The sequence below is a fragment of the Trichosurus vulpecula genome, chromosome 5 (genome assembly GCF_011100635.1).
Source record: "Trichosurus vulpecula isolate mTriVul1 chromosome 5, mTriVul1.pri, whole genome shotgun sequence".
NCBI lineage: Eukaryota > Metazoa > Chordata > Mammalia > Diprotodontia > Phalangeridae > Trichosurus > Trichosurus vulpecula.
In genome coordinates this window covers 52,085,602-52,099,522 of record NC_050577.1, presented here as the reverse complement: position 1 = coordinate 52,099,522, position 13,921 = coordinate 52,085,602, and the positions used below count along the sequence as shown (strand labels likewise).

The 13,921-nt window shown below is 37.9% G+C and overlaps 1 protein-coding gene and 1 pseudogene across 1 annotated transcript in view; both read left to right on the top strand.

Moving 5' to 3' along the window:
- ZNF804B (zinc finger protein 804B) overlaps positions 1-13,921 on the top strand; it is a 594,276-nt gene that overhangs the window by 216,080 nt on the left and 364,275 nt on the right. The gene's annotated exons all lie outside the window — the stretch shown is intronic.
- Positions 4,272-4,911, top strand: LOC118850686 (annotated as a pseudogene).

Genomic DNA, 13,921 nt, shown 5'->3' with positions numbered 1-13,921 from the left:
AAGGATCCAGAACAGAATGAAGAGCTGTAAAAAACAACAAAGAAAAAGTAGTCAGAGAGGTTGGACAACATGGTGACATCAAAGCTAAAGAAGAAGGGAGAGTTGAGAAAAGGCAGGCCATTAATAATATCAAGTATTACAGATGGATCGGAGAGGAGGTGCACTGAAATAGAATTGGTGATTAAGAGATTACTAGTAACCTTTGAGAGAACAGTTTCCCTAAAATAAGGGTGGAAGTCAGATCGAGAAACTTTTTATTTTATTTTATTTTTGCTTTCCTCCTATTTTGGTGTTCAATAAAAGAAACAAGATTGGAATAGTTTTTAATTCTAAAGGTATACTTTAGAACGAGCATTAATGAATACATTTGATTTTGTTTATTCCCATCAAATATATATTTCACTAAATTCTCAGATTTCACTATATCTGGCAGGAAAGAAGCAGGAAGAATTTTAAGCATGGCAATAATTTTTTAAAAGTATAAATTCATAAGTTACATAGAGATACATAGTTTCCTTTCTCATAACAACTCTAGTAGATTATTTTTATAGGGTTTATGTCACTAATTTGCCCAGGCAGGTTGAGTTCTCCTAGGGCTACTCCAGGTTTAAGGTGTGAATGTGCCAATCAAAGACTGAAGGGGATTTTAAAAGGTTCATTTGGGCTAATCAGACTTACAAGAATGAAAGGTCGATCCTTACCCTTGATAGCCTCTGTTACCTAACTGGGTGCAATGGATTGGGGGCAATCAATTGATCACTCCTTTCCCCTTGATTCACCCTCAACTTCCTACTACATTTAATTTTAATTGTACTTATTCAACCATAATGGTTCCTTGATTCTTGCTCTTTGTTGATCATACTTCTCCCTAAGGTTTTCTTTGTACTCGAGGTCCCTGTTGAATCCACTAACCTGTTTTATTTAACCTTTAACTATACATTAAAAGTGTGTTGTTCAGAGTAAAGAAATGCCAATGGTTGAAAAGGCCATGGACTTTTAAATTGGGCTGGCTTATCCTCGTGGGAGGCCATAGGAAGTGATAGTTTCCTATGGTTCCATGCAGTTGTGGGTACAAAGATGTTTATTGTTTCATCTAGATTTTTATTTCCAAAAATGTTTTCATTCTCTTTCAAGTTTCCTCATTATTCTGTCCCTTTTTATATTCACCCTGGAATCTGCTGTGACATTGACTCCAGCCAAGCTCATTTATAGCGACAATATTAACCTGCATTGATCCAGAGTCATGTAACATTTAAAAGGCAATAATGTTCATTAATGGCGTCCTCTCCAGAGGATCAGAATGACAGTTGCATAAGTAAATTCATGGGTCTGATTTGCCATGAATACTGATGTAACCTACAGCTATTATCATTTCCTGATCTAAAATAAAAATCACAACCAGTGGTGGAAGGATGTAGGGAATTTAATTGAAGAAAATATTACAGTAAAATGTTTACTCTTCTAGGGCAGAGATTATTTGATTTTTTTTGTCTTCATACTCCTTGTATATTGTAGTCACTCAATAAATGCTTCTTGAATTGTATGAAAGATTGCTTGTATTCTATTCAGTTTCAGGTAAAGTTCCTGAAATTGATGAACATCCTCTCTGAAAATACACAAAAAATAATACCCTGTAAATTTTGTAGCTTAAGAAAATTCACTTAGGGCTACCTCACTATTGATTTTAAAAAATTTCATAGGCCTTCTGTCTGCTCAGTGCTCTAAAACCTTACCTGCGTGCTGTGTGTGCTACATTACCTGATTCTCAGCAGTATGCCACTGTCTAACACCTGTCACTTCAGCAAGACCCCAATATAATGCCAATAAGGATCAGTAGTGAAAAGGTTTCTGATGGGACTCTGTGTCTCCAGTCTCATTTCTCATTGTTCCACCAAGCAATTATCACATGGTTTTCAGTCACCAGTGACTTGGATAGGATTCAGAATTTTCTGATGTATGAAATCTGAAATGGTTCTGTGACTAAGTATTTATTAAGCACTTACTATGTGCCAACCTCATTGTTCATTATTTCTTCTTTTTTGATTCAGCCACACTGGTTTTTCTCTCCCTTCCTTACTCAGGACCCTACATCTACTATCTTCATGCCTTTTTTCTGACCTTGTGTAATACCTGATGCACTTCTTCCTTTCCTCCAATTCAAAGTCTCTGTTCTCCTTCAAGATGTAATTCTATCTTCTGTGGGAAGCCTTTCTTGATTCAGCCCTCCATCCTGGTGTGTGCAGGAGCCAGCTCATACTGGCTCCTGATTGGTCAATTTTCAGTTGAGCATTTACACCTAGAAAATCCAGAAATGCTTCAATTTAGGATTTGATTAATTTTGTTGATTGTCTAGACCAGTGGTTTCAAACTTAAATAGAAACTACAATACATAAGGATCTCTTGACTTAGAAAACCACATATTAACATTATCTATGTTCTATTTTATTTTTATGTACTTTGTTAGTGTTTCCCAATTACATTTTAATTTCCATTGGCCACAGTGGGGTATGTGATGGTCACATCTGCCTGTTCCAAACTGGTGATGGAGAAACTGTTGATTAAATCAGATTAAACACAAAAAGTATATTCTAGTTTTTCCAGCTGTGCCCCTGCCTTCCATTGTATCTTCTAACTACTTTGTCTCTTTATAGTATGTATTTTATGTTTATTATATTTTAGTATATATTTATATATGTATATTATGTATATATATTATTTGTCTATATGTTTATAAATGTATATCCAGGTGTATTACATGTGTGTATGTGTGTGTTATTTACTTGTAACCTCCCCCCATCCATTAGTATGTAAACTTATTGCAAATAGAGATCATTTCATTTTTTTTGTACTTGTATCCCAAGAGCCTAGCAGAGGGTCTGGCAAATAGTAGATACCTAATTAATACTTGATTGATTGATAAAATGCTGTGCTAAATTCTTGGGATATACTCCCTACCCCTAAGGAGTGTCCATTTTAATAGAGGGGACAACATGTGAACAATTAGGAATGCAGATATATGCACAGTATGAGGGATTCATAACCTGGGGTCCATAAACTTATTTTTAAAACATCAATAACTACAATTGGATTCCTTTTTAATCCTATGCATTTTATTTTAAGCATTTAATCACTTATTTCTGCAAATGGTTCCCTAGACTTTGCCAGGCTGCCAGAGATATCCATGAGAGAAGAAAAGGTTAAGAGCCTCTAGCGTGGATGATGGTAACTCAGCGATGATGTAAACACCTCCTGTAGAAGGTGGAATTTGAGCCAGATATTGAATCAAGGCAGGAGAGCTTGAAGTCAGAGGAGTAGAGGAAAAGGATTCTAGGCATTAGGAAGAGCCAGGAAAAATGCATGGAGTCAGGAGATGGAGTGTCTTAAGTGAATGAAAATAAGTAGATGACTGTAGCTGCTTAGTGTATATAACGGAGTTAAGTATAAGCCAACTGGAAAAGTAGAAAGAGGCCAGGCTGTTACAGGCTTTAAATGCAAACTAGGGTATTATAGTTAATCTTGTAGGCAATAGGGAGTCACAGGAGTTTATTCGGGGAGGGGAGGAATTATGGTGACAAGTGTTTTAGGGAAGTCACTTTGGCAGTGGAGTGGTGAAGAGATTGGAGTGGAGAGAGACTTGAGGCAGACAGAACAATCAGAAAGTGATTGCAACAATCACCAAGAGTGATCAGAAACTGACCAAGAAAAGTTACTAGCTTTTGTTCATCTTAAAACTTGTATTTTCAGGATGCCCTTTATTCAATATAATCTCTCTAGTCTAACTCACCCTTCAGGAAGAATGGAAGTAGTTACTGATACATGCATAAGGAAACACTTAACATTTACTATGAACAGAGCAGCTAGGTGACCCAATATATAGAGTACCGGGCCTGAAGTCAGGAAGACCCATCTTCCTGAGTTTGAATCTGGCCTAGCTTTTTGACCTTGGGCAAATTAATTAACCCTGTTTGCTTCAGTTTCCTCATCTGTAAAATGTGCTGGAGAAGGAAATGGCAAACCATTCCAGAATCTCTGCCAAGAAAATCCTAAATGGGGTTCATAAAGAGTTGGATTCGAATGAACAAGAACAAATGAGCAGAACATTGTGTGGGGAGGGTGGGGAAAATATTTATTAAACACCCACTATGTGTCAGGCACTATGTTAAGCATGTTAGAAATATCATTGTTGGTCTGCCGGAACCAGAAATAACTGGATTCTCTCTCCCTCCATATACCGCCCCCTGTTCCCACCAGCCCCGACTCTGATACCTGCTATTATGCTTGCTGTGATGCCCAAGAGGGGAAAGCAGTGGCCACCGGACCCCGAGGAGAGTGGGGATGAGGAGAGTGGGAGCCCCATTGGTCCACTCAGCCTCCTGGGCCCTCCCCCCATAGCCAATGGGAAGTTTGGTGGCCCTGATCCAGGCTTCCACAGAGGCCCTCAGGGCTTAAGGGGACCAGTGATCCCACCACTCCTGAGCCTCCCACTTCCTTTCTGGGGAGGATGCCCGATGAGAGGGGGTCCAGGACCCAGGCCTTGACCATACCTACATGGCCATTGGGCCTGTGAGGATCCAGAGCCTAGGTGGGGAGCAGGCTATGGGGACCATGCCAGGAATGGTCCTCCCAATGGATGGAGAAACCTGGGAGGGGGCAGTAGTCACCCTCCATCTAAGAAACTCCCGTGGCCTAAGAACGCCCCTCAGTTCAAGGATGGAGTCCAGGAAGGTGATAGAACAGATAAGTCTAACTGCCCTGTCTGCAGACACTTCTCGAAGGGCCACTGTCGCTATGAGGATCTTTGTGCCTTCTACCACCCAGGGGTGAATGGACCTCTGTTGTAAAACTGTGCCTTCCACCAGTCAGGCTCCAGTGGACCTTTTCTATCCTGGAAGCCCATTGCCCTGTTGTTCTTTGTTGGCGTCTCTGAGATGTTTCTGCCCAACACCTCTGGCAAAGGAAGGAACCGGGCCTGATCCTCTCCCTCCCCTACCTGGGGCTCTGGGAAGATGGGTGGGGAGGAGGAGTGTCAGAGGAAGTTTTTTAAAAAATATTGTTTTATTGATAAAAAAAGAAATATAATTGTTACAGTATTGTTGCAGTTTAGATAAGCATGATCTGTATTCTTCAGGTTATGGTCCAGACGTAACCTAAATATGGGATATCATAATCCTGTAAAACTTTCGGGTGGTCTTTTAAAAAAAAGTTTCATAGAGTTTCAAAGGGGAAAGAAATAACTGGCCTCTCCTTGGTCCTCCACGTTATTGTTCTGGAGTCTCCTATAATGCTATAAGCATGACAATTATCAACAACTCCTTGTTTTATTGGAAGTAGTGGATAGGGATGATGATGTATAAGTCTTGAAACTCTTCCCTTCCTTCCAAAGGAGGTCCAAAAGGTCAAGTAGTCACAAAGCTAGTAAATGTCAGTGGCAAGATTGATAGCCTAAGTCTTTTTGACTCCAGTTCTAGCCCATTATACACTGTGCTTTATTGGAAAAGAAATAGCTTTCCAAAAGTCTAGACATTTTCAAAGCTACTTCATGTTTCTATAAGTAGGAAAAGTCATTTTTAGGTCTCTAGTGTCTTGAGCCTGCCTTTGTTACCTTCTAGAATGTATTTTAACTATTAAAATTGTCATGAAAGAGTCATGGATATGTCCATGTGATCAAAGGTTAGGTTGACTCTCCATGACTTCAGCTTTTTCCCTATTGGGTCACACAATAGTTGTCAGTATTTTCTGTGATTTCAAGATTAGTGTGTGACCAGTCATCCTGGGGAAAGGGCAGCAAGAATCCGTGATTCTGGGTCTAATTCAGAAAAAATAAACAATTTCATTGGTAATGAAGTATGTTGTACCAAATGGAAGAAAAAGGCAATCTAGCCCTTTAAAATATGTTGAAAGGGACATTAGAGGATATAGTCCAAACACGTTCTGAAATAGGAATCCTTTGTTGGTACTCAGCTCTACCATTCGTCTGTCCTTTTACAACTTGCATGCCCTATTTTTTTTTTGTTTTTGTTTTGTTTTTTGAGGGGGAAAGGCAGGGCAGTTGGGGTCTGTGACATGCCCAAGGTCACACAGCCAGTAAGTGTGTCAGGTATCTGAGACTGAATTTGAACTCCAGGGCTGGTGCTCTACTCACTGCACAACCTAGCTGCCCCAAGCATGCACTGTTTTAACCATAAAAAGGGAAGATTAGGCTGATCCTATGGCACAACTGTACAGTTTTGGTAACTATATTTAACTTCTTGGATTGATTTTGTTCAGATCTTGACTAGGTAATTTACTATTCATGGAAGATGATGGTGACCAACATTTTCCACTGAGAAGATGATTTCAGTCATGTGACAATTCTTGCTTTTCAAATTTATTTTACTATGTTAGGGTATTCATTCTGCCTTTCTTTTAAGATCCCTTTTGGTGGATTTTGGAAAATATCTTGAAGGCTTTATTCTAGTGTACTCATTTCATATGAAAGTAATGGTTTTTACATTCAAATGACATTCAGCATGATTTGCACTGCAAAATGTTTCTGAGAGACAATTTATATGGCCATGGTGGAATGGCATATGTAGATAAACAAAATGGCCATCAGGTATTCACCAGCTGCACTTAGCTCAAAGATTTTTATAAATGCCAATTAATGCAAATGTAAGCAATTCCTGTTCTCTTTAACATATTTCAGAGTAACTTTTTAAATGACTGAATCTTCAACAAACTGTCCACTACTACAAGTTCAAAATCTCTAAACATTAAGAATGATTATCTTTGATCTTTGTGTAGATTTCCCATTATTTACTTTGGTACCCAGCTGGCTGTGGGCAGTGTCTCATTCCTGGAAATTCATGTCCTGAAAAGCAATACTTGGGGGAATTATCATTTAGCTCCACGGTGTTTCCAGCTCTAAAATGTCATTTGGAGGAGTAACCGAGTGCAGAGGCTAGAAATATTACCATAGCTTGGCAGGACTGCATAAAGCCCAATTCTCAAATTGATTGGTTCTTGGAATTTCCAATGGCTTTAGCATGGGTTTTGTAGGTGGAATCGTGATGGCCCTGGCAAGACGCCGTGTCTTTTCTAATACAATTATTGTTATTGACATCATTGATATGTATTCGTCCTCCTCCAGAGCTCCTCACACAACAAATCGCTGGCAAGGGTCCAGGCCGAAACACTACTTAGCTGTGATTTTAAAGAGAGATAGTAATAGTAATTTCGCAGCCAAGTTAGCGAGGGCAAAGAGCAGAAAAGGATGTGATTCAGAAGCAAAGGAATATAGTTTCCATATTTTTGAAGTTTGCTTCTTTAGTGTGTGGTAATTTAGCATTTTACACAGTGCCTAGCACATAGTAGGCACTTAATAAATGCTAGGTAACTGACTAGTATTGATTAACTGAACCCTTTTGCACAGTGCCTAGCACATAGTAGGCACTTAATAAATGCTAGGTAACTGACTAGTATTGATTAACTGAACCCTTGGGTCAGGAAGCCAGAGAACAAGCATTTATTAAGGTTTCCTGTGTGCCAGGCATTGGCCTAAATACAAGGAAAGGAAAAACAGTCTTTGCCCTCAAAGAGCTTACATTTTAATGGGGGAGACAACAGATAAATAAATAGCTATGTATAAATCTATATAAATGGAAGATTTTTTTAATAGAAAAAGGCACATTTGTTACAATCTGCTCATTTGAATTTAGTTAGTGGAGAGTACCTTATTGACCTCATTTTGTATATTCTACTATTACCTCTCTGTCATGAGGTGGGCAAATTTGTCACTATCAGTTCTCTGAAATCATAGTTAGTTATGAAATCAGAGTTCTTATCTATTAAATTTATTCATTTTTATAATTGTTTTCTGATTTTGCTCTCTTCATTCTGCAGCAGTTCATATATCTTTCCATGCCTCTGAAACTTTTTCCCCATGTCTCATAACACAATGGTATTCCATCACATTCATATACCACAATCTGTTTATCTATTCCCAAGTTAATTGGTATCCCTTTAATTTCCAGGGATTTTTTGCTTCAACAGAAAATGCTACTAGAGATATTTTTGCACATATAGGATCTTTCTGTCTTTCTTTCCTCTCATTTGAGTAGTGGTAGAGCTGGGTCACTGTTTAGCAACTTGCTGTACATAATGCTTTCCATAATGGTTGGACTAATTTACAGGTTCAATGACAGGGTATAAATGTGTCTGTTTTCCTATAGCTTTCCAACATTTGTCATTTTTGACAATCTGATAGCTATGTTTTGTTTGGATCATCTTCTAAGATGATCCAAGACTCTCTCTATCTCCTCTTCTACCTCTCTCCTTCTCTTCCTCCCTTATTTTCTTCCTGTATTCCTTTTTCCTTTAGGGTATAGAAGGGTGGGAAGCAAAAAAAAATAATGCTTAACAATTGAAAAAAAATCTATTTGACCCAAGGATTGAAGTAAAGTAATGCACGGGGGAAAGGACCTCAATTTATTTTTAGAAGTCTGATTGCAAAAGTATTTAAAGTACAAATCCAACAGGAAGAATGCTGTCTCCTTTGAAAAGTCCAGAATGTGTTTTGGAATTTAATTGTTTAAAGATCTGGTTTTAATTTCAATCTAACTGCATTATTAAAATGAATAAGAATTGATTTTTTTTCAGAAGGGCCAGACAAAGGTAATTTGTCTGTCTCAATAGCCATTTCAAGCAAAATGGGAACGTGGATCATTTCAGATCATCACCCTCCCTCACTCTTGCTTAGTACATTACTATTAAACTAATAGGTGTATAGGAAACTAGACTTGAAATACATCAGACAGAAGTCATAATTGCAAAGCTGTAATGTGATTTCCCCCCACCACACACACACCTCCATGGAAGCTTTCTAAACTTACTTTGAAAATTCAATTTCTCCCCTTAAAAATGAACTATAGTTATTTTTTGTAAACACAATAGTTGATCATACTTTGCAACAGAAATAAGCCTCACATTTCTCCTTGCTGAGAAGGGAATATATTTTATATGCCTATTCCCCCAATGTAATCAACCAACCCAAAATATGCATTGTCCCTTTACTAAGTGGTCTCCCAGTTCTAAGTGAGTAAGGCCAACACAAAAACAACTGGTCACTAACTATTGCTAAGAAGAAAATGGCTTGTCACTGGGGAAGATAATACAAAGACTAGAGAAGCAGAGATTGAAGAAAACAAACCAAAAACCAAGTGGTATTTTATTGATGCAGTCCACTTTTTCAAGTCTATACTGTCAGAAAAATTCCAGGTAAACCAATAAAATCTTGTAATCTTCATCAAATGATGAACTGGAAATCTCAACAGGTTAAGAGAGATCACACTGATGACTTAGCCCTCTTTGGGACCTAGGATTGAGTCCTTGATCCACTCTGGGAGTGCTGCTGGCCTGTCTCTTCTCTGGACCTGGGGACAAGTTCAAGATCCACTATTACTACTGTGTTGCTAGTCCAGCCCTCTTCAGAGTTCCTGGATGTGAGTGCATGATTTTGGCTCACCTTTGTTCCACAGTTCCTGCCCTGGTCACTTGCTCGCGGGTTGAATTTGTGATTACGGGATGGGAAGATAACTTACTGCATTTTTCATTCATCTTCCCTGATCACTACTTGGTTGGCTCTCATCTTAGGCCATTGTTGGAATAATTGTAGGGGGAGCTGGGCTGGCTGTATTTTTTCCTCCTATTCAAGATTGGTTGGTTTCCCAGTTGGAGATGGGATACTACAAATGACTTTACACCTTTCTACATGTCATCAAAGGTTAAGGAATATTTCCAAGGATTAGAGATAAACATGCTACAATGTCCTGAGACTTAGTCTATTTAAAATCTTTGAAAAATAGACTGAACTGTTCATCAAAGGTACACATAATATCCAGAGTACTAAAAATCTGATTGTGTGAAGAATTTTTAAAAATACATGTCATAATTTTCTTGACTATGTGTCAATCATGAAAAAACAAGTGATTTTATTAAGAGAACATATGGGAGGAAAAAGAAAGGAGAAGGGAAAATGTTTATTAAGCACCTACTATGTGCCAGGCATTGTGCTCAGAGCTTCACACATATTACCTCACTTGATCCTCACAACAACTCTGGGAAATAAATGGAATATAGAACATTAAAAGATGGTTTTATGGAAACAGTTTTAAAGTTCATTTTATGTCAGTGAATCTAATTGGTTTGTTTTGTCATAATTAATTTTCCCAGCGTTGTTGCAGGTGCTTAATAAATGTTTGTGTTTTTGAATTGAACATCTTTCCCCAAGCATAGCTGATTAATAAATTGAAGCTAGCTTAGCTAGGCCATGCTGTCCTAGCCTCTGTCCTGTTCATCTCTTTTTGTCACTGATTAAAATGGGTACGTGGGTGGTATTTTTACAAAATTTGTGGATGGCATAAAGCTAGTATGCATTAGAGAATTGAAATGGAATCCAAAAAGTTCTTGATGTGCTGAAACCAACAAGAAAAATCAGATAATTAGGATGAAAGTAAAGTTCTGAAGATAGAGTTAAAATTATTTGTGTGGGTAGGAGAGCTACTTTTTAAACAATTCAAATTACAAAATAATTATATTTTTAGATAATTTGAAACTCAATAAAATTCAACATTATGATGTGGAAGCCAAAAAAAGTTAATACAATTGTCAGGGTGGGTAGGGAAAGGGGTCAGTTGAATCACTCAAACCTGTAAAGTGGTAGGGAGTGGTTGATTGCTGGATTCCACCCCCTCTCCCCACCCTTGTACAATGTGAGACTTGCTTCTCTCTTTGCTAATAGTGTTCACTCTGCCTGGAATTACTTCCCACCAGATTTCCTTTTTTAAACCCAACATCCGGAACAAAATAGATAATTGTCCCACCATCCTTTCCCTGGTCACTTTACAGCATGCTTTGGCCAGTTCTGGGCATCATTCACATTAGGAACGTTTACCATGTCGGGGGACACCATGATAGTTGTTTCAAGTGTTCCCATCTCAAAAAAAATCTGTTTAAATTTGCATGTCTCTAGAGTAAGAAGCTGAGATTGGTGGGTTAGCACCATGACTGTTCAGTATAGAAGGGGGAAAGCAAAACTTTCCTAATGAGTAGAGTCTTTCCAAATGGTATGATGTCTTGTGAAACTTCAACATCCCCGTTAATTGAAATTAATGAGCTCTCATCAGGCATGACGTAGACAGAATTATTGCCTTGAGTAGGAGATTAGACTAGAGCAGGGGTCCTTAACTAGGGTCCATAAATTTGCTTTTTAAAGATATTTTGATAACTATGAATCAACATTTTAAGTTTCCTTTGCAGTCCTATATATTTTGTTTTGTGTATTTAAAAACATTTTTCTAAGAAGGAATGCATAGGCTTCACTAGATTGCCAGGGCTGGGACTCCATGACATAAAAAAAATGGGTAAGAATCCGTGGGTTAAATGATCACCAATATCTCTTAAAACTAAAAAAAAATATGTTTTTTATTTCATTTTTTTCAGTGGATGCAGTTGTTACCCCTATGTAACAGGAAGTCTTAACATTTTCTCCTGAATTCTGTCATGATGCAGTGAAAAGGATTATCTGGGAGCTTTGACTAAGGTGTAAAGCACCCCCCCCCCAAACTGGGGGCCCCCTGTGCCACAAGTATACCCACACCCCAGGGAAAAGTGGGCTCAAGTTTAGAGTATATGTGTAGCAAATGGGAGAATTCCCAACTCCTGGGAGTTCTTTTGTTGAAAGCCCTTCCCTTCCCTCATGAAGTTGTACTTAGGTATGATGTAATTTCCTGCTAGGCTGCTTCTAGAGTCCTGAAGCTTTCTTTCCTCAAGGTATCTGGTATTGCCTTAGCCTGTACTATCCTAGGGACCCTCATGGGAGGTCCCAAATCTTCCAATTTTTTGAAGTTCACTTGGTAGCTTTCTAATCAAAGGTAGGGGACGAAAGAGAAAAAAATGGAGTTTCTCCTCCCACAAGCATTTCAGTCTCAGGGGCTCCCTGGAACTGCTTCCAACACTGAGCTTACCTATCACTCAAACATTATGTTCATAACTGGTTTGCTATTTTGTTAAAAAATCCTACAGGACATGACTGAATCTCTTCAGCCAATCCTAATATAATTTCTGTGTAGCATCAATTTATTTCACCCAATGGCTTCAATTCCTTCCAAATTCATTAAACCTTTCACATGTAGTTTGATAGCTTTGATTGATGGATTCAATAGAGATGTTCCTTTGATTCAGCAAAAGTGTTCCCAGCTAATTAAGGTAGATTCTTTAAGTAGGGTGCCATTATCTATTCAATTAATCCCCCCTTATACCTGTGTTCCCAAGTCCTGCTTTTGATACATTATGACTGAATGACCTTGTGTGAGTGATTTACCCTCTAAAGAGACTCTTCATAAGACTAAATTGAAGGGAAAGTATATTGGTAGGAAATTTTCCTTACCCAAGGGGGATTCCATATCTCTGTGCTCCTTTTAATTATACCTTTTGGACTTCACAATTTACAAATCATTTTCAAAGATATTATCCCCCTTGATCCACTTGGCAAACCAGTGAGGCAGGCAGGGTAGTTATTATATTCACTTTAGATATGAAAAAATGAGTCTCAGTTATACAGTATCTTATTGTTTGTGCTAGACTGTAAGCTTTTTGAAGGCAAGGGATTTTAGTTATACTGTTATCCTATAGCAATACCTTCTCTAAAATAGATGCTAAATAAATGTTTGTTTAGTTGAGTTAAACATAGTTTTATATCATTAGAAATGCCTGTACTCAGCCAAATGAAGACTGTGATTTCTGACCTAATTTACACAACAGTTTAAAAATTTTGTTTATCGGTAAAATAGTTTTATACTTTTTGATTTCATATCAACTTATCAATGCCGTAACAGCAAAGATAGAAATGTCGCTCAGGGTTTTTTCCTTCTCCCCACTCTGTGAGAATATCTAGTGACAGACTGTTGCTCATTTAATTTTGTTTTTCAGTCAGATCAGTTTCATCAATGTGATTTTCACAAGCATTGCTTGCCTCATTCTTCCCAATTAGAAGACTGGGCCCATCAGTCATTAGCTCCATCTCCAACTTCTCTTTTGGCCTTCTGAGTCCTTGAAGTATCATTTGCTAACTCATTTGTCTGAATCAAGCTTAATCATCGACTTTTAGCTATCCTGTTTTAACAAAGTAATTTTTTTCTTTTATATTCAGGCTTGTATACACTTGCCTTCAAAGATACAACAACAAAAAGAAAGCAAGATGCTTTATCATGTGCCCTGGAGGATAGAGGAAAGCTTTTCAGCATTTCCTTTATCTTTATGATTTTAGGACATATTAATGACAGCAAAACTCATATAATTTACCATTTCCCAGAGGTCTGTCTCACTACTGCAATTCAACGTAGACTAATTGTGTGCCAGCCCTGTGTGAGCTGTTATGTCAGACATTGTCAGACACAAAGAATGGGAAGACATAAAAGCCCTTGTCCTCATGGAGCTTATAGTCCAATAGCAAAAGTTTTATCCATTATTGCCATAGTTCCATGCCTTTCAGCTTACAATAAATTCTCTAGTGCTGTTCAAAGGAACATTTGAAATAATGTTCCTTTCCATTTCTAAAACTCTATTATAAAATATAGTTTCATGTTCAAAATACGACTATGTTTTGTTTTTGGATGGGGGAAGCTGAGGAGGGAGGGGGAGGTGTGATTTCTCCCATTACAATTCCTAATTGAATAGTTCATTGTTTTCCTCTCTTCCCTGGATTTTAACAATACTACTCTGTGCTGTTTCTCATCCTATCTGACAGTTGTTTGATTCTTCCTTACTCCATCATCCAGACAATAGACATCATCTTGGTTTAAATACTTCTATTTTGAAATTGCCCTTTATTAGATTTATTGTTAGGGAACATACTTGACCATCTAACTAAGTTTTTACATTTTTC